General features: G+C 41.7%; 1 protein-coding gene across 3 annotated transcripts in view; it reads right to left on the bottom strand.

Annotated features, from left to right (window-relative positions):
* SGMS2 (sphingomyelin synthase 2) overlaps nucleotides 1-19,750 on the bottom strand; it is a 44,718-nt gene extending 24,968 nt beyond the window's left edge. Inside the window, exon 1 of one of the 3 annotated variants that reach the window (XM_059844234.1) lies at nucleotides 19,664-19,750. The gene's annotated coding sequence lies outside the window, so the exon portion shown is untranslated. Of the gene's footprint in view, nucleotides 1-15,359; nucleotides 15,827-15,848; nucleotides 15,870-19,663 lie in introns of those variants that run through there. The other 2 variants (XM_059844235.1, XM_059844232.1) reach the window with 2 other exon arrangements.
* Between the last annotated feature and the right edge of the window lie 962 nt (nucleotides 19,751-20,712).

Here is a 20,712-nt window from a genome sequence, read left to right as displayed (position 1 = left end):
GCTTTTATGCACAGGCTGGCTTCTTCTTTCATTCTGCTGGAGCTTCACAGACACTGCTTAAGAGCCACTACCAAAAGCAAGATTCTTCTCAAAGACACAGCAAAGTCTATTTGTTAAGAGCCTAGCAGCACAACAAATGCCTCAAATCTTTCTTAGCTGACTCAAAAGTTGCAGCCACTGGCTGTGAGGTAAGGGGAACCCAGCATGGGAGGCAGAAATGCTTTAGACTATTTTGTGAAGTCCTCCACCTAGTTACCAAGGGTAAAGGTTGCACTTCATAATGGAAAGTCAGACCCAGAGATTAGTCACCACTTTCAGTACAGGGCAGTGAGGAGCCACAGTGACTAATGTGTGCTTTAAAGTGACTGTGCGACAGCTTATCAGCTATCAAACAGCTAGAAGAGGAAGTTACATAATCAGTAAATTGATCTGTGATATACCCTAAAAATATTTGAGTAATTATTAGGAAGATATTGCCTGTCAAATTTTCCCCCTATGTTACTTCCAAAAAGCAGCTGTGCCAACACCAAAATCACAGAATCACATGTTCAAGATCATCCCATGCCCTAAAACCTCAACTAAACCATGGCACCGAGTGCCACATCCAGCCTGTTTTTAAACACATCCAGGGATGGTGACTCTACCACCTCCCTGAGCAGACCATTCCAGTACTTTATCACTCTTTCTGTAAAAACTTTCTCCTAATATCCAACCTGTATTTCCCTTCATGCAGCTTAAGGCAGTGCCCTCTCGTTCCGTCAGTGCTGCCTGGACAAAGAGACCAACCCCCACCTGACTACAGCCACCTTTCAGGGAGTTGCAGAGTGATAAGGTCACCTCTGAGTCTCCTTCTCTCCAGGCTAAACACCCCCAGCTCCCTCAGTCATCCCTCACAGGGTTTGTGCTCCAAGCCCCTCTCCAGCCTCGTTGCCTTCTCTGGACACGCTCCAGCATCTCAACGTCCTTCCCAAACTGAGGGGCCAGAACTGGACACAGCACTCAGGGTGTGGCCTCACCAGTGCTGAGTGCAGGGGAAGAATGACCTCCCTGCTCCTGCTGGCCACACTATTCCTGACACAGGCCAGGATGCCCTTGGCCTTCTTGGCCACCAGGACACTCTGCTGGCTCATGTTCAGCTGGCTGTCAGCCAGCACCCCCAGGTCCCTTTCTGCCTGGGCACTGTCCAGCCACACCATCCCCAGCCTGTAATGCTGCAGGGGTTATTGGGGCCAAAATGCAGGACTCGGCACTTGCACCTATTAAACTCCATCCTATTGGATTCCACCCATCCATCCAACCATTCCAGGTCTCTCTGCAGAGCCCTCCTACCTTCCAACAGATCGACACACGCTCCCAGCTTAGTGTCAGCCCCAAATTTACTAATGAAAGACTCAATCCCTCATCCATGTCATCAATGAAGATATTGAACAGAGCAGGTCCCAGCACAGACCCCTGAGAACACCACTGGTGACTGGCCCCAGCTGGATGCAGCACTGTTCACCACCACTCTCCGGGCCCGGCCACCAGCCAGCTCTGAACCCAGCAGGGATACTTCTGTCCAAGCCAGGGGCTGCCAGCTTTTCCAGGAGTGTGCTGTGGGAGACAGTGCCAAAGGCCCTGCTGAAATCCAAACAGACAACATCCACAGCCTTTCCCACATGCAAACAAGAGGTCACATTTCTGAGAACATTCTAGTGTACTTTCTGCAGCAACAAGAACCCTCTTCCTTAGAAGTTTAAAGTGAGAGGACAGTAATTGCTTAAATCTGCACAGCATTTTACAATATCAGCAGTAATACATATAAACATTGCACAATCCAGAGAAAAGTTTTTTTAGCTGAGGTGTACACAGAGGCTCCTACCTCATAACTTACTTTTTAAAGTGCCTGAAACAGACAATAGTCCTTGAAAACCATAGGACTGTAATTCTCACCCCACATGAGTTCTTAGGACGGGGCATATTTAAAACTAATTAGTATCATACTACAAGCTGGTTTCACTCACATTCCTCAGTTCATGTGGCACATTACAAATTGTGATTCTGTACACAGCAGCAACACTTGCTTGTGTTCAAAGACTCAAGCAGCAGAAACACCTCTTCCAGAAACACCCATATCTACACAACCACACACACCCTTGTCTGATGGTATTCTGACCAATGTTCTACCCTCTATGCCAACAACAGAAGACTAGCACACTACATACTGTTAAAACTGGTCAGGAAAGAATCAATGACTCACTTCTCTCTTCTCCCTAAGAACAGTTTTCAGCTTGCTCAACTCTGTTGATGTAGCTGCCTGGAAAACTTTATGAATATTAGTTAAGAGCGATGATGCTCACAGTAAACAGAGTGACTAAAACTTACCAAGAAACATGATGTAGTTCCTATTTTGGTCTTCCCCTCTACTTCCTTGCAATGCCTACCACCAAGCAGCCTAAGGCTTGTGCATCACAATCAGCAACCCCAGTCAACTAGAGATGAGAAAACACAGACCCCTCATTCAAGCTGTTTGTTTACAGGCTCAGACCTCCAAATCTACATCTAGCTCACACACTACAAGCTTCCTTAGCACTTCCCAGCCCCCCTCCCCCCCCAGCTTCTGTTGACACACTTTCAGAACCAAAACCTGGTAAATTTAATTCTAACACCAAGTCAAGAGTACTGAGCAATTTCAGCAATTACCAAGATCAATCCAGACAACGTGTTTAGTTAGGGGATTAGAAAAGCAGCAAAGAACCCTTTCATAATATACTCGTCAAGCTTCCAGTTTGCAATAACCAAAATTATATTAAGCTTTTCATATGTAAGTGGGTTTCTCACTGAAGTTCTATGCACCAACTTGAAGCACTACACAGTTGAAAACAGGCATCACTACATAAACTTCCAATGCAGTCCCATGGTTTTCTTTAAACTTCAGCAAGTATTCCATTAGCTCAAAGCTTTCTATTAATAGAAGAAAATACTTTCCACATTATGCTGGCAAGAAAAATTATTTCCTTTTTATATTATTTAATTCAGAAAAGACAGTGTTAAACTTTAAATACTAAGCACTTAAGTACTATGCACTTCAACACTTCCTTCTTCATTTCTGTTTCTGCCACAGACTGATGAACAGAACACTCGTTTCCATAGGATAATCACTCCTCCTGCCTGGCAAGCTATCTCCCCACAACACAGGGTATCATTGCTATATAAATTTTCTGAGAGTATGTTAACAGTGGGGCAGCAATGGAAAATAGTAACAATTATAATCTAAAGCCTTTCTGTAATACCTTTCCCCTATATTTTGCTATCTCCATTTCTGCCCCACCCTAGAGGTCATAAAAAGAGGCCAAGAATCCTATTAATGTGTTTTTACTGCCCCTCACAGAGCTACTATTTAAGAACCTAACTAAACATCTCCAAAATAATTCTAACCTCTCTTCATTATTCCCTGCTGAACTGCAGCCTTGGTAAGAACAAACCTGCATTGAACACCAGGGCTATAACAAAATTCCTTCATGCCAAGCAGCTCATGAGACTCTGCATAGAGGCTTTCACCATTCACATCAGTACTTTCATTTGTCTTCCCCTTCTTGCCTAATAGTTTGAGAATTCTTTTTGCCTTTTTAAGAGCTTTTTAAAAGGATTTAAAGAACCAACTTAGGGCTGAAATTAGTAAGTTGGTGATGTTCAAATTCCCACTTACTAAAAATAGAAGATTAAAACTATTTCTGCAAGAAAATAGCTGAATAGCATCTTCAGTTGAAAAATCATTGCTCCTAAAAAGCTATCATTAGAGTCTTTCATTGTAGCATCACACAACTGCTTTGTAACACCTACATCTTGCACATCATGCACACACAGCATAACTAAAAAGGAACAAATTAAATTAATGACTGAAATTACATTGATCTTATCCTACCAGTTGGTAAAACCTGGTGCAAAAGTATTGAGGTGACTCTCAGTCTACACAGAATGATGTATATTACACTGTATCATCATGTACCTCAAGTAGCAACTTCCACACCTTAAACTATGTGTTGTACTCAAGGAAGGCTTCTGGCCATCACTGAACCCATTATCTTTAGAAGCACAGGCAAGCAAATGATCACGCAAATCAATCAAGGCTGAATGTGAAGTGGAAATACAAGCTGTCAATCAAACTGCCTGCTAAATGGCATTCATACCAGCAGCACAGTGTGTTGCACTGAACATGATTTATTTTCCATTTCTTCATTTAAGTAACATGAATTTGACTTAAAATTTTAAGTCAAGAGACTATTTCCACAGGAAAGAAACCCACAGGCTGGAAACCAGGACCACTTTTGACCTTTATCTTACTGTCCATGAAATATTTTGGGGTGGAAGAAATAAAGAATGAGTGATCAAAAAAGATGTTTCAGGAAGGTCATTTGGAAAAAGGGATTTACAAACATACATCCTAATTCTTGGTCACATTTTCATTGGAGGCCCTAAAGCTTACTTTAAAATAGAAAGTATTCTATAAAAATTATCCAAAAAGCATTTTATAGCATTCTTATTCCAATGTCCAGCAGACATCTATACACACATTGATTTGGGAAGAAGAAGGGAGGCCAAAGAGGTGCCACATAGACTATGTGAAACATGGAGGGCAGATTCTGAAACAGGTTCTATAAACTGCTCCCCAGTCAGAACTTCAGCTGACAAAACTGTTCAGGACAAAGTCAGTCTCATCTCTAGACTCCCTGAGACCAGTGATGTGAATGTGTGCTAAGTAGCCATGGTGTACAGTAAATAAGTGGTGAATCAACTAATACCACGTGATCAGTTACAAAAGTCTAAGGACAGAACTAAGTGTTCAACTGGAAATAGTGCCAAGCAGTTTTAAAAGAAGAGAATGAAGAACTTGGCAAAATTAGGGCACAGTAAAAACAATTATTCTGGTCTACCAACTGTCTTTTTCCATGAAGGAGGCCACTATCTTATTACATACTGCTATTTCTGCTGTGTTCCTGCATAAGTTTTCCTCCAAAATACCAAATATGTCAAGAGATCTGCATCTATCAGCAAGGACAGATCATATTCCAGCTTTATAATTAACCTTCTAAATTTAGGACAAATGGGCATAAACTGAGAAAAATTTTGTCTAGAGCATAGCTTGAAATCAAGACCCAATAGTGGCTTGGATTTCAAGAGCTTTCATAAACCCAGCACTACAGCAAGCCAGGCCATTTTTAAGGTATTTACCTGGCTAAATGTAGGCCAGGACAAGGGCTTGCACAACACAACCTCTGCTAAAATCAGCTGTTGCAGGAATTGCTCCTGCACAGCCATTTTGCAGCTAGAGCCACTGCAGGTGTCTTTGCTGTCAACTACCCTCCTCTGGGTGAGTATCATCTTGCCTCGAATAGGATGGCACATTCAAGCATCAGTGGCACCAAGAATACCCTAAATTCACATCTATTCAAGGCATACAGCAAAAGGAACGAAGGGAAGTCTCACAGGGATTTAACCTAGAAGGTCCCCACATCAGTTGTACTTGAGCACTACTTTAAAAGGTGGGTAACTTCACCATTTCAAAGGTGCACAACTGAAGCACAAAACATGCACATGACAATATTAAACACATGAATGCCACACCCTGCATGACAGACATTGTAAAACAAGAAACACCCCCACAGGAGCAATTAGAGGTCTGCAGAGGAGAGAGGCAGAAGCCTTCTAGACTCATGCAAGCCAATTAAGAAGAAATCAAAATTCCACATTATATTAGCTTACAACCATAACTCAAGAGGCATTGTAAGATGTTAACGACAGCTGGGGCAGACCAAGATGGCCTAAGACATTCCATACCAATCCCAGCTCATGGAATTTCTTAATACTGCTTTATCAAGACAACATACAAAGATGGGGATGGCTCAGGACAGGCCATAAAAGCTGCCATCCAGGAAGGCATATTTTATTTAATTTGGAAGCAGAAGTCAGGCTGGGATACCAGCATCTTCCAGCCCATGTTAAGCTGTTCTACTGCCAGTGCAACAGAATTAATTAGTTAATCTCCTGTAAACAGTCTAGGCCATGCATGTCTAACTTATATGACAGGTCAATGTCATTTTATTGAACCACATGAAGTGCAGGTATCCATATTGTACACGTGTATAAACAAAAATAGTGGATCACAAGTTACCCATGCATTGGTAAGTTTTGTTGGTAAAGAACAGAAGAAATTTATCTGAAATTCCAGAGCAGATCCATTTTCTCTCCTTCCTACTACTTTGATGCGAAAAAAGTAAAAAAAAAAAACCTGTTTTAGAAAAGTCTTTTAACACAAGGAATGCTAAATGCTGTTCTAGCATAAGACAAAAATTGAGTCAGAATTTCACAGTTTAAGACCTTCAGAAGAGACTCTATGCCCTACAGTAGGTCTGTTATTCCTCCCTGAAACCTTACAGATGAGCTTCATATCTCATGCAAGACAACACAAAAGAAACAGGTTTTATACACAGCAGTGTTACAGTCCAGCAAAGACTGTAAACAAATTAGCCAAAAAAATAAGTCCAACCTCCAAACAAATCTGATTGCCTTTTCAGATAATGCATATTGTGAGCAGCCTTAAGTATTGAATACTCACATGTGTGGATCTGACACAGAAAAGAAGTGCCATGTCTCTAGAATTAAGGCATCTGCCATAGCCTACATTTTCCTATATTCCTGGGAGAGCTTTACAGAATACACTCAAACAAGTTAAGTATTGAAGTTTAAATCCAACAGCACGAGTAACTACCCTAATCTAAAAAGGATTGTTCAGAGAAAGTTCTTGGCTTCCCAAAGCTTCCTCACGTCTGACAGTAAGATTTTATAAAACAGATTTAGACAGAACTGACACTTGTTCAATTCTGCTTCTATGGGGCAAGAGCACAAACTGATCTCTTATTCCACAAGGAGGCAGTCAGGGCAATCACCTGAAGTGTCCAGGATAAAAACTTGCAGTAAAATTCCTTAAGTATATTCAGACACCAGAACACTGAATATTCATAGACGCATACTGAGACACTTCCCAGGAAGAAGCTGAATTGCCCCTAACCCTCAACATTTGAGCTAATGTGCAGACTTCACAGCACACAATTGAAAAAACAAACACAAAACAATAAGCAAACAAAAACTTCCAACAAACACCAACTGGAACAGGTACTACTCAGTCTAACTGCATAAACCAATTTCTTAACATATACACAGGACAGAAAATCACAAGACACAGGGCTCACACACCACACTGACTCCTAGAGCTGTAACTGTTAGGTAAAAAGCTACATGTTCTTTGACATGTACCAGCATGAAAATCTATTTGACTTACAGCTTGGTTATCTGCAAACCTATCTCAGGTGCAATCACTCGGTGGGTGCTGCCTGGCTAAAAGGTAAACAGACAAAAAGCTCCTCTCAGACCTTTGAGCTCTCCTAGACCAACAAGACTCATGAAAAGAGGAGTTGAAAGGCGTGGAAACAGTTTTATAAAACAGTCATAATAGTGATAAGACAAAAACATAATCCTAAATAAAATACATTTTCTGTCCACTAAGATTGTCTCCTTCGCCATCAAATCACACTATGACAAATACACAACACTAAAGATACCATCCTGCAGTTTAGAAACCTTTTGATGAAAGGAGAAAGCCTTTTTCTCTGATTCTAATTGGAAAAACTATAGAATATCACCATAAATGCATGTGCCAGGACATTTTTCATGTTACATTCTCAACAAAGCATGACCAAATTGTAAGCTATGCAACATCAGTCTAAAACCTTCTGAGCAATACAAACCATTAAAATCAGAAACATCTTCATAATAGTGTTATGGAAGATGAATCATGATAATGGTTCTTCAAGCCAATTATGGAAGCTAAAGTACAATATTCTTCCTGTAGCTGTCCTTATAACTGCAATAGAGATTTTGATAAGAACAAACTTTATCTGCATGTTACACATATCACAGTCAAATTTTGACTAAGCTGTATTGCCTCTGTCACGTGTTCTAGAAAGGCTTGCAGTGCTAAAAGCTTTGTTCCTGATTCTACTACCACAGGATGCAGAGGGAGAATAGGAAGAAAGCACATTTGTGTGCACACTCAAAAGAGTTACAGGTAAGGTAGGAGAACACAGTTCTAGTGTTTGTCCTTGCTGCAGAATAAAAGAACAGAGAGCTTCTGCTTTCCTACCACTCTCCTCTGCCCTCCAGGCCTTGGAAGGAGAATAGTACCCCATTTTAAATTCAGTCATTCAGTTCTAAGCTCTTCAAATATGGAAGTGGTAAAGAGTTTAGTCAGCCTCTAAGATATTTAAGACTTTAATATAAACATCTTACTACAAATTAAGGAAAAAAAGCCAAACAAGAAACTTTTTACGGGAACATTCATTCTGCATAGTAAAACTAAGCCATGCACCTTACCTCGTTCAGATTGTCTAGTGACAAGGAAGTAATGCACACAAGAAAGCATAAAATAAAATGCCTGCAATCTGTAAAATTACATTTTAAAAAACCCCAAGCACTTCACATCAAAGAAAAATACTTTAAGAGCAAGAAGTATAATTATTTAGCCCAACAACTTAAGCTTTGCTATTTGAGGTATTGTGTCTTGTGATGTTGATGGTCAGCTGAGATTTATTTCATCCATCTTAACCTTTAAAAGTCAGTACAAGTTACTGACTTTACCAGAGAGAGACATAATTCCACCCTACTTTACGCAGTTTGCTCCAAACAGAAGAATGAAGAAATGTTACTTAACACTTATGCCTGTTTGCACATAAGGAAATAGCTGAGCCATTTTTTACAACCTGCATGGAGGAAGATAATGACTGTGGTTGCTGCAGAACACAAAACAAAGGCCAACAAGAAAACCATTCTCATTGGAAAGCACTTGCCATTCAGCTGTGCAGCATGTCTAGTATTCAGTTTCCAGGTCATAGTTATTACTAAAAAGATGAATTCTGAATAATCTGAAAACTCAATACAATCACTGCAGTGGACAGAAGTTCAAACTCATAATGCTAAACTCTTCAATAAATTGGAAGTTAATATTAAGGCAACTTAACTTCTAAGTTCCTGTGGCACCTTGGAAGGAACAATGCCTTTAATACTTCTTGCTTCAGTGCCAAACAGGATGCCACAGCCCTTCCTTTTGAGACTGAAGTCCATCATGAAAGTTAAAAAAATTTCTAGGAAAACAAAAACACTGGAGCGCTGTTTTTCTATGTTAGTGCATGAGCACTTTTAATAGTCAATAATAAGATTCAAACAACTTCAGCAAACGTGGTTTCTCACAGAATGGAGAAACAGATATTCACTTTGGAGGACCAGCTTTAGCCTTCTGGCACATTTTCCATATCAAGTAGAGTTGATTTTTTTTTCCCAAAAAATTCAAGATCATTCCCTTTAGCTGTGTGCAAAGTACACACATGCTTTCAAAGGAATTTGCAAACAATTCTGTGAAAAAGAGCATCTGCATTTCAGTAACAGCAGCTTAAGCAAGTGCATTAATTTTTACTGATAAATTAGAGCCAAGTTTTGGCCTCTAAAAGACCAAGATGGTATGCCAGAAGACAAGAATGAACTCTTGTCAAGTGGCACTCGAATTAATATATAAAATCTGAGTAAAATCAAATGAAGAGAAGCTCATGGTTCTGAGACTGGCATTGTAAGGAACTCATACCTGGCATCCTTACAGATTAGTACAGTATTATGAAAACAGGAAAAACCACAAGCTTTGGTAGGACTTCCGTCAGGCTCCTAGTACACAGGAACTGAAAGTAACATGAGTTAACTTTTTAAGCTACAACATATCCATAGTTTCTATACACTCCTGAAAAAGTTAAGTTACCAGAACCAATGAACTAATTCAAATGAGAGTCATAAGAATTAATATTGCTCACTATTACAGAAAAAAATCCCACCAAAACAAAACAGGGCTTTCAGAATTTCAATTTGAATGCTTTTGATTTTTGACTGAAACTGTAATACATAAATTTGAACCAGAATAACTGTCAGAAGATGAAACAGAATTCTACATTAAATATTGTTTTAGCACTGTTAAGACAGTAACACAGCATTATAGCTTTTAAGATGTCCTTTTTAAGCAACTGCAGAGATGGGAACACTTTGCTCCAATACAGCCTGTGTTCAGCCTCAAACCAAGACATGGGCAGTAGTATTTGGCATAAAGCATCTACAGACAGCAAGTGCAGTTTTACAGGGCTGATGTGGGGGAGTAAAAAAAGAAATTTAAAAAATAATCAAATAAACTATAATTACTGTAGAAGTATACTATAACTATCAACAAGCTACAGGATTATATCATGCCCTCCAGATGAAAGACAGAATTAATGACTATGAGGCATGACCTTCTCTACTGCTGCTTCTCTTCAGCAAATTATGTCACCTAAATAAGGAGACTGCCTCATTATTTCTGATTTAGCTGTAGTCTGGAATATTAAATGAAGCATATAAAGTTGAATTCAGTTTCTTGGATAGGACATAAGCATAACACAGCTGAAATGAGATAAAAAAAGTCTGGAGACACTGTCTCCTTATTTAGCTCTGCTCCATTAACCAACTGGCCAGCACTAGAGTGAACATAAGCAGGAACTTGGGTGTGTACATAAGTAAACATTTTGTCACTGTTATGTACCTTTCACATGGCTGAAACTAAGTGTGAGAAGTCATTCAGCACTCATCACACAACAGTTTAAGATCTTAGGAGGCTAAGCAGAATACACACTCTAAAAAGAGAAGGATTAGAAAACGCAAACATATTTCAACATAAAAAAAAGTAGTGAGAGCAGGTGACTTCTTAATAAAGGAATTTACAGACACAAGAGTTCTATTAAAGATTTTCTGGGGAGGTAGCATATGCCGAAATACTTCTAATAATACTTCAAGAAATGGAAAACATTACCTTGTGCCTAGGGCTTTAAGCTAGGTCTTACAAAGATCCAAAGGCCTGTTCTTAGAGGCTGGACAGATTTCTGCACTCTGATAGGATTAAAGACTCCCATTTATTTTATAGTTAACTTCAATTTTAAAAAAAAACCAAACACACACAATCAAAACCAACCAACCAAAAAAACCCAATCAAATTTAAGTTCTGTTATTAGAGGCATGAACTATGATCATGGATGTATAATCAAGCAAAACAAAAAACCCATCCTTCTCTAAGTTAGACACTACAAATGCAAACTCTAGTTAGTTTTGATAACTCTTAGTGACACTTTGCTATCAGAACTTGCATAAAGACAGAAATAATATACTAATTTAAACATGTACTAATATTGGGCTTTTTTTATTTATATGTATTTCGTCCATATTAGTACCTAAAAGTTCACTCTGAATATTTAAGCTTACAGTAGCAGGAAGACTGACACACGCCTAAGACAGCAACAGGCAGCTAGGCAAAAAGGCCTTTCCCAAAGGCAGGGAGGTTACAGAACTTTACAGAGGCCATATTGGTTTATGACAACCAACATGTAAACTTGTCTCTGAAACATTTCACAAAGAACATAACCAATTGCCTGGGGACCCTTGAAAACCTGTGATCATAAACTGCTGCAGGCAGTTTGTAAATTCTCAGATGGGGGTTAGAAAAAACACCTTAAATATAAAAAGCTTCCTGGGGTTTATTGCTCACTTCCGTTGATTTCTTTTGTGATATCCATCTCACCATCAAAGTAACCTTACTGTAATTGAAGATACAGTTAATCATTATTTGTACTTTAAACTCTCTTCCCAGTTTCAGCCATGATATGCTTACACCTTACCTGAAAAACTGAATCCAACTCTCAAAGTTCCATTTAAGATTTCAGATTACTGCTAAATCAAAAATAATCCAGAGGGAATTTATTTTAAATTTAGCCATTCTTAAGCAAACATATTCCTAAATGCTCTGCACTAGATCAGCTTAAATCAACCAAATTAAGATGATGCAACTTTTGAAAACATTCAGTGCTGTGCCCAAGAAACTCAGCATTTCCCCAAGGAAGAACACTTGTACAATCCTAATCCTAATTTGCACCAGTAATCACAGACACAACAACACTCCAGAGTTTAGCGCAAAGCTCACTGCATGGCACAGGATCCTACTCAGATTCAGCCTGAGGAAATCACTATATATAAAGAAAAAGAAACAAAATACTTCAGAACAGAGCAGAAAGAGATGAACTCTAAAGGCCAGGAGAAAAGCTAGGAAAAGGATGACATTGCAATGTGTGACTGCCAAGATCAGACTTTGGAACCCTCACAGATCTACTAATATCCTCAACTTCATTTTTGTATACAAACTTTATCAATAATAAGTGAGATGTTCTTGAAATTTATACATGACAGTTGATAGTTGACCTCTGTCAAGTGGGGAGGGTAAGTGACATCTGATTTTTTTGTTCAGGTACCTTCAAATAAACAGGACATTCTGCCATTCTGGAGTTACGTATTGGAGAAACTATTTTTTGTGAAAAACATAATACATGCTTTTTTGCTATAAAATTCTCTTGTCAGAATGAACACAGTAAAGTTCTCCTGATTAATGATGCTCATTATTTTCTCTGATGATCTAAACCCAAACACTGTTTCATTAAGAACATTCTATTGGCAATGATCACCTGAACAGCCTCAGATACTCTGACAAACTGTTTCTTTATCTATATAACAGACTAGACTCAAACATTTTTAAATGCCATCAGATTGCAAGCTGGACCCACACGATACACAGTAAAGCAGAAAGTTTTACTCAGCAACCACAAGTATGACCTCAAAGTAGAGTAATCCCCTTAGTTTACAGATACTGCATATGTTAGGTAGAGGGTAAGTACCATGTTTCCCTAAAGCTGATTCATTTTCAGTTGATATTTTGGTCCTATTAAAATTCCTATCAACAGCCACAGACTTCCAAAACCAGTTATATTGGTAGGAAGTACTTCATTCTCTGTATCACTCATATCCCCACAAGATCTGTTCTGGGCAAGAGAAACAGTGGTAGCTGTTAGTGTTAACTTAAGCAAGCACCCTCACACAGGAGACGCTTGTGGTTATTAACCTGGAGCCTCCCTACAATAGCTGGGTTTCAGGATAGTTAAGAAATGTCCAGAATAGACTTTCTGTTTGAAACATAACAGAGCTATCTGTGTTACATATAACTTTCCCATCAGCAGTTCTTAAGGTCTTCAGCATCAGCTGGGACAGTGGTGCCTGGATGCCTGACATTCTTAGTGTGCACAGCATCTTTGGGGACAGTGGTGTCCATGGTACAAACAATTCTCCCAGCAGGGAGAGATCTCTGAAGACAGTAGACCTAGTGTTACGTTAATCTTCGCAGCATCTGTGCGGACTAGTGCAATACCACAGCCATACTAAATAAATGTCATCGCATCTGTATTGTCCACTCGCCACAAACAGCATCAAAAACTAGCATAGGCCAACAGCCCACCAAAATCAGGAAAAAAAATCCAAACAGAAAAGGCATGCAATTTTATTACAAATACCCCTATCTTCAAAGACCACTTTTCCTTGAGACTTAAGTGTAATGAGCCGCTGCTTCAAAAACCTGCTTCTATATTTTCTGCTCCTTTAAAAAGGCTACTCATTTTTTAAATCCATCACTTGTTTCAATACTTATTTTGTCAATCCTTAAAAAGTCATACAATACTTTTCAGTCTTCATACCTTTAATATGCTATACTCACACACTGTAAATAAATAACTCCAGGCTTTAGAATTAAAATACCTAAGATTAAGTCTCTTATTCAGCTCTTCCAGAAACAGGGAGGTACGTGTGTGGACTGAGTTTTTTGCATTGATATGGAAATTTTCAGTTTTTCACTATACTGTATCTCTGATATAACACTTCTAATGTCTACTTGAAACATGAAGTTCTGAATTCATTTCTGTCCTACAATATTACAACTAGAGCACACTTCTACAATGCAGAAAAGTAGACACTTATCAACATGCCATCCATGGCTCAATAGTTACAATATTTAAAAAGCATTCTCTATTGAGATTACCAACCCGTGGCTTAAAAAATATAATCTGCCTTTGCTCTCTTCAAGTTGTCATTTCTCAATTGTGTAAGTTCACTTCAAGGACAGCACAGAAATCTACCTCATTAGAGGCCTTTATCAGTTTACTATTGTTGTCCCCTTAAGTTTTCACCTAAAGTTTCTCCCAATCACCACTTGATTTGTCCAATACTCTCTAAGAGAGAGGTACACTGGAATATTTTTCTGGAGAACAGAGACAAGTATATGTTTTTCAGCAGAATGTGATAATCTGTGTCTGATTTTGAACTAACAACCTAAAAGGAAAGAAATATGGAACAAGCACATTGATCTTCGTAGTAAATTAAGCCCTAGATTATTTAAATTAAAGCAAAATAAGGAATAGAAGTTATTAGTTTCACAGCAAGAAATTTTTTAAGGCTACAGAGCCTCAAAAAATCTGCCTTGTCAAATAATAATACATCTAAGCAACTACATTAAATATAATTTAAAAAAGCAAATTGATTTTGGACAAAGCATTTAATAAATATGGTTTAAAGTGAAGCCTGCCAAAACTCCTGTAAGGCCTGGTGTCTTGGATGAAGTACCATGCACCTGCTCAGTTTATGCTTATATTCCTACAGAACCATTCACTTGTATAATTAACTGTGCATGAATTAATATCTGCCAAGTGGTTTGAGAACAGATGTTTGATTTCCTAAGATGATCGAATGAAACAAAAAAAATGTTTAGAGATGGACAAAACTGAACAACAGCTATTCTACATTGTATCCTAGTTTTATTACTTTGTAAGAAGACTATGCATTAACTACTTTTCACAAGGATTTAAAGCTAAATTTATGCCAGAAACCACACAATATTAAAAGAAATGCAACCTGCCACTAAGTAAAAAGTTTAGTTCAGAAGCAGTTCAGGAAATTTAAGAGTGGCTTGAACAGAGCAGACATGCAATAAGAAAAAAAAGCACCTACAACAAAACACCTTTACAACACCCTTAAGAGCTTTATAATAATACTTTATCTTCCTGAGCTGAAGTCCCACGTTTTGAAGTCCCCTCCTGAGCAGCTAGGTATGTGGTACTGCTCTAAGAGGTATGTACACATTGCCCACAGCAAAACCATAGAATTTTACTCTCACATTAGGTATGTTCCACGTTGGCAAGAGAACTCAAAACAGCAGGTGCCCTCCCTAGCTAGAGGGGCCTCAAACTCTAGAAATGGAAGAGACCACAAGCATGGGACTGCTCTTCCCAGTCTCTATGCAGTTGACAGCTGTAGGTCTTCTGCGAAAGAGGGTCTCCAAGTGGGCACCTGTGGTACGCCACGCTTTTAATCCACCTATGCCGCTCCCAACTTACCTACTCAGCCGTATATGCAAAATCTTGCACTGCTGGCAGTTCCTCCTCCAAAGGCGGCTGGAAGTCGTTTTTGGAGCCTCAGGGCTCCTGGGTTTGGGCTCTGCAGTTCCTTATGGGCAGACACTCCCACCAGTGAGGCAGCAGCACGCAGACGCAGCTAGAAAGTTTGCCACAATCTCTACCTTCCCCTGCAATTTGCTCCTCTCCCAGCCTCAGCCTCTTCTCCCTCCTGGCGAAAGGGACCGGCTTTAAGGGCGTCGGCGGAGGCGGCACTTCTCGCAGAGGTTTCCTGCCTCAGCGCTGCCGCAGCTGGAAGGGCTCTCCCGCTGGAGGGCGGCTCCGGGCCGGGGGGCGCCGGGGGCAGCGCTCGTTCGGGGCTGCGGCCGCCGCCGCGTTTGCCGCGAGCCTCATGCTCGCCGCGGTGCTCCCTGACATCATTCATTCTGCTACGCGCACGCCCGCCCACTCCATTTCCAAGCAGTGACTCACCCGGCGCTGCCGCCGCCGCCGCTGTCCGGGGCAGGGCCGCCCGGACCGGCCGGACCTCTCGGAGCCCCCGCCCGCCGCGCAAGGTGCCGGCCCCGCCCGCGCGCGCCCCCCCACACACTGACGCGCGCCTCTGCGCGCGCGCGCCGCCCGCCGCCCCCTCCCGGCGGGGCCGCGCGCCCGCACCACCCCGGCGCGCGCCTCCGCCGGAGCCGCGGCAGCCCCGGGCGGGCACATCCCGCCCCGAACCCTCTGCCCTGCCCTGCTGGCCCGCCCGCCTGCTCCGCTCTCCGGCCCCGCACGGCTCCCCCGGGGGACGGCTCGGTCCCGCTGCCGCCGGGCAAGGGCAACGTTAGCCCGCAGAAGGGGGCGCCGACACTTGCCCTGCCCACCCTGAAACGTCGGCTACGGGAAGGGCACCGCCCGCCCCCGCAGCCAGCGCCGGGGCAGGTGCCGGGGCCGCCCCCGCAGCCAGGCCACAGGCGAGCGCCGCCGCCCTCCGCAGCGACGGGCTTCCCGGTTTTGCCGGGGGATTTGATTTCCCCAAATCTGCTTACGTGACAGATGACTGTCACTGAATCCCCCTGCTTCTCAAATGTTTCACCCCCGCCTCTGGACTTGGCTTTCCTTGAGTTTTTGTTTAGCTTTTTTTTTTTTCCTTGCGGTAGGTGGGAGGGGTATTCCCCCCCCCGTTTTGTTTTCAAAAGAGTTCCCCCATCACTACGTAGCAGCCAGATTTTGTTGGGAGTTTTCCAGCGTAAGAAACACGTGATTAGCGGGGGAGGAAGGGAGGGGAAGAAGGTGTCAACTCATCCTCACCGAAACTCGCTCTGGCCGATACACACCTGTCCTGCCTTAGTCACCCGGCTGCAGCGCCGAGCGGGCACATGACAGAGCAGAGCGGGGCCCGGCACACAAGCCTGGGTTCGAGGAAGGCACCTGACCCTCCGTTCGTCACACCCCTGGAAAGCCCCCTTCACCCAGCTATTGGCTATTCTGCTTGGGTTGCTCACACTTTGTTTTTTTCCACAAAAGCTTGGGGGAAGGGAAGAGAGAATCTGCTTTATTCCAGCACAGAGTGGAAAAATTTTCCGCACTCTCAGATTTCTGTGGGACAGGGAAACTGCCCCGGTCCAACAGTGACAGCCAGGGCACTGCTATAGACAGAGTGCCAGGATTTCCAAGTTTTATCTCCTGCAGGCATAATGCAAACATTCTCTTATACCAGATAAACAATTCAGCAAGGCTACTGCTGTTCCTGTTGCTAGGTGAAACACATACACACCTGTAGTGCTGAACCAAAGAGGTCTGCTGGAACCTCACAGCTCTCTTTACTGCCACTGTAATCTCCTCTCCCACCACCCCCCAATTCTCCTAAGTAGGGAATGCTTCCTTTGAAATAAAATCTAAAGAAAAAAAAAAGGAAAAGGTACCATGGCCAGGGCATTTGTTTTTAACTGATTACAGAGATATCTACATATCATGGACACATTGCAGACACAATCACAGGCATGCCTTTGGAGAATTGTATCTTACTTCAAGCTGTTATACGGAGAGGATAATAACAGACTAACAGATCAAGAGTAGAAACAGCAATGCAAGTGAAAAAAACCCCAAAAACTACTTACAGGCAAAGCAAAGAGGCCTCCTCTAGTTTTCCATATTAAAAAAGAGCCACTGAAGAAAGGTTAAAAGCAGAGACTGGAAATTTTACTGGCATTTTTCCAAATTATTTGGATAGATCAGTAAGCTGAAACTCCGGCATTACTCTTAAATAATATTCTCTGAAGCACTGCATTTGAATAAGTAAAAAATAGCAGTACATTCTCTTACTCTGTTCAAGACTACACTTCAACCCCACAAGCCCATCCATGCAGATGAGAGGTTCAAGAGTAGAGCTCAGGGGTGGATCTGTGAGGAGCAGCTTCCAGGCGAGGGTCTTTAACTAATGTGGTAAGAACTGCCTGCAAGTCCTGCATAACAACAAACCTTCAAAAGCAGGCAGCAAATCTGTGAAGTCACAAAACTTGCCAGAGAAAACAGCAGCACATCTCTTAACCTTTACTTTAAACTAAATTGACTTCAGAAGATTGTTTTCAGACAGGAATTAAGTAAGAGATAACAAGACTTACAAAATGATAACTCATTTTGAGGAAAAAGATACCTTGCACACACAGACAGAATTCCATGGGGAGACTCACATACGAGTCACATTCCCCTTTACCTCCCAGGGAGGCAGATGAGAGGGAGAGAATACAGAAACAGAGCTTTGAGGGGAAAAAAAATTACTGTTCCATTCACTTGGAACAAACCCAGCATCTTTTTCATTACTGTTTACTTTTCCCCCCTTTCATGAGATCAGCAGGGATATTATTGGAAACAGTAATTCTATAAACAAACACAGCCAGCTTGTGCATTAAAATTCTGACTATTTCCAAAGAGACACTTTGGCATTTTTTAGAAGTAGCTACCACCAGAATCCTTAATCCTACCATGGGAGAACTGAAGCTGCAAGATTGGGTTTGTGGTGGGGGGAACCAAGAACCATACAGAAATTTCTAGTTCAAGCTGACTCTACAGCTTATAGACTGAATAAACACTACTACTACTACAAAAAAAAAAAAAAAAAAAAGAAAAAAAAAAGCTCTTTTTTTTTTGTGTATGTAGCTAAGCCATAGCAGAATTCTGTGCAGAAACTGATAGGCAAAAACTATGTACCTGTGCTCAGCCTAGGTTCAGACCTAATTAACTGTATAAGTACATATGTTCTTAGGTGCTCACATACATTTGCAGCCTTTATTGCAGGTGTGTTAAGGGCAGATGAAAACATACATATTTAATTTTGAAGTATGCCATACACTGCCGTAACTATAGTCACTTACATTTCTCCCTTGCCTTTTCTTCAAGTAGCATATAAATCAGGGTAATCCTGCCAACTACTTCTAGTCAAGTCTAACATCATATTCTGAACCCTGGTTCTCATGGCAGCCCTGTTGTATCTGTGAAGGTGCTAGTTGATACTTCTGCCTTAAAACAGATGGAGTAACTCCAGAATGGTTTATTATTCCCACCCAATTATGAAAGAGTAAAACACACTAAAGCCCAATGTAAGTAGGTTATGCCATGAAGAGATTCTTCATCAGTATACACTTCCTAAATCCTTAAACACCCCCTCACAAAAATTACTTCCACAGTTTTTGAATTAGATGCATTTCAGCAATGACATGAATTCCAGGTCTCCAGGTTATCATTTTTGATCCATTCACTACCGCTTTTTCATCATCAAGGGCTTTAGAACAAGGAGAAAGCTTACCTTGTAAATTCACTATTAATGCCACTAATTTTTGGCAGCTGAACAAGTGGATGAAAAGATAAGCCGCAACAGAAATCACAAGACAAGTTTTTCCATCACTCCTTCATAAGCCCAGTTCCAAAGTACACAGTCCTGTCCTATACTGGAGAGGCTGGGGCCTTAAGAAACTCATTTATAAATCACCACTGCTGGATCGAGCGCAACTTCAGCTGCTTAGACAGCAAGACTATCTGAACAGGTCAACCCCCCAAAAAATAATTGAAAAAAAACCAAGACAAAACAAATAAAAGTTACCAAAGAAGACTACTAGTTACTACGAAGGACTAAGCTGCCAAGCCAGGCGCTGCCACGCTAAGCGCTCAAAGGTCGCTTCAGCGCTACCACCCTGCACGAAGCACCCGCGAGCAAAGAACGCCCCGTGTGGCTCCCTCAGCTCACAGGAGCCCGCCCCAGTCCCACGAGGGACACCCGGGGAAAGCGCTCCCCGCCGGCTGCCCGGCCTTACCTGCGGCCTCCTGCGCTGGCCCCTGCCGTGCCGGCCCGGCCCCGCCGCCCGACTGCCGAGGCACGGCTGCCGCCCGCCCTTCCCGAGCTTTCAAAGGAGGCGGGAAGCGGCGCCAGGCCAATGGCAGCGGGAGCCCGCCCGCCCCGCAGGTGCCCGGCCGGGCTCGGGAGGGAGCGGCCGCAGCCGCCTCCGAGTCCGCCGCCAGCGGAGTCCAGCTTGGAGGCATCTCTGCAGACAGCAGATGCTTCCTCCAGCCACTTTCTTTCGACTCCCCGAGACCTACAAATCCGTGATTATTGTCTCATCTTGGTGCTTTACACAGTTTACATTCCTCCAAAATTGCTGTATTAGCTGTTTTCATAACGAACAGCTAGGCAGAGATATTATGTTTTAAAAACTATTTTTTCAAGGGATTATGTGTTATTGAGAACGTCCCTGGATAGTTTCAGGGGAAAAAAAATATGAAGCTTTGTGGAATTATACTCCCTGCTAAAGCTCATGAGGAAAAAAAAAACCAGATTTAGACTACAGATTTTTTTTTTTAACAAAGCAGTAAGTTAAAGCAAACTTTTTACTTTTCCGTCACTATTTCACTTTTATAAGCAGAAAAAGCTGTACCTCAAATTTATCCAATATTTTTCCTTTGGATATATTGTGGGATCATAGAATCATAAAATCATAAAATGGTTTTTGGTTGGAAGGGGACAAAGGTCCAACACCCCTGCTGTGGGCAGGGATGCTTTCCACTAAACCAGGTTGCTCAAAGCCCCATCCAGGGATGGGGCATCCACAAGTTCCCTGGGCAACCTGTTCCAGTGCTTTACCACCCTCACAGGGAAGAAATTTTTTCCTAATATAATTAGGAATGGGACAGAAAGGGTGGAGGAGTATGTGTTTTTCTTGTTGATTTTGGTAATTCTTTAAGTATTCAAACTATATGAAATCAGACATGCCTTAGAAGCTGTGAAATAAAGAGATCTTGGTTCAGTGTCTTTCAACCAGTTTCCTTAAAAACTGAAGCCAAAAATTGATTTTCTATCTAAAAATAT

Source organism: Haemorhous mexicanus, chromosome 4 (genome assembly GCF_027477595.1).
Source record: "Haemorhous mexicanus isolate bHaeMex1 chromosome 4, bHaeMex1.pri, whole genome shotgun sequence".
Lineage (NCBI taxonomy): Eukaryota > Metazoa > Chordata > Aves > Passeriformes > Fringillidae > Haemorhous > Haemorhous mexicanus.
Note: the sequence above shows the minus strand (reverse complement) of the source record. Positions and strands in the feature narration are given on the sequence as shown.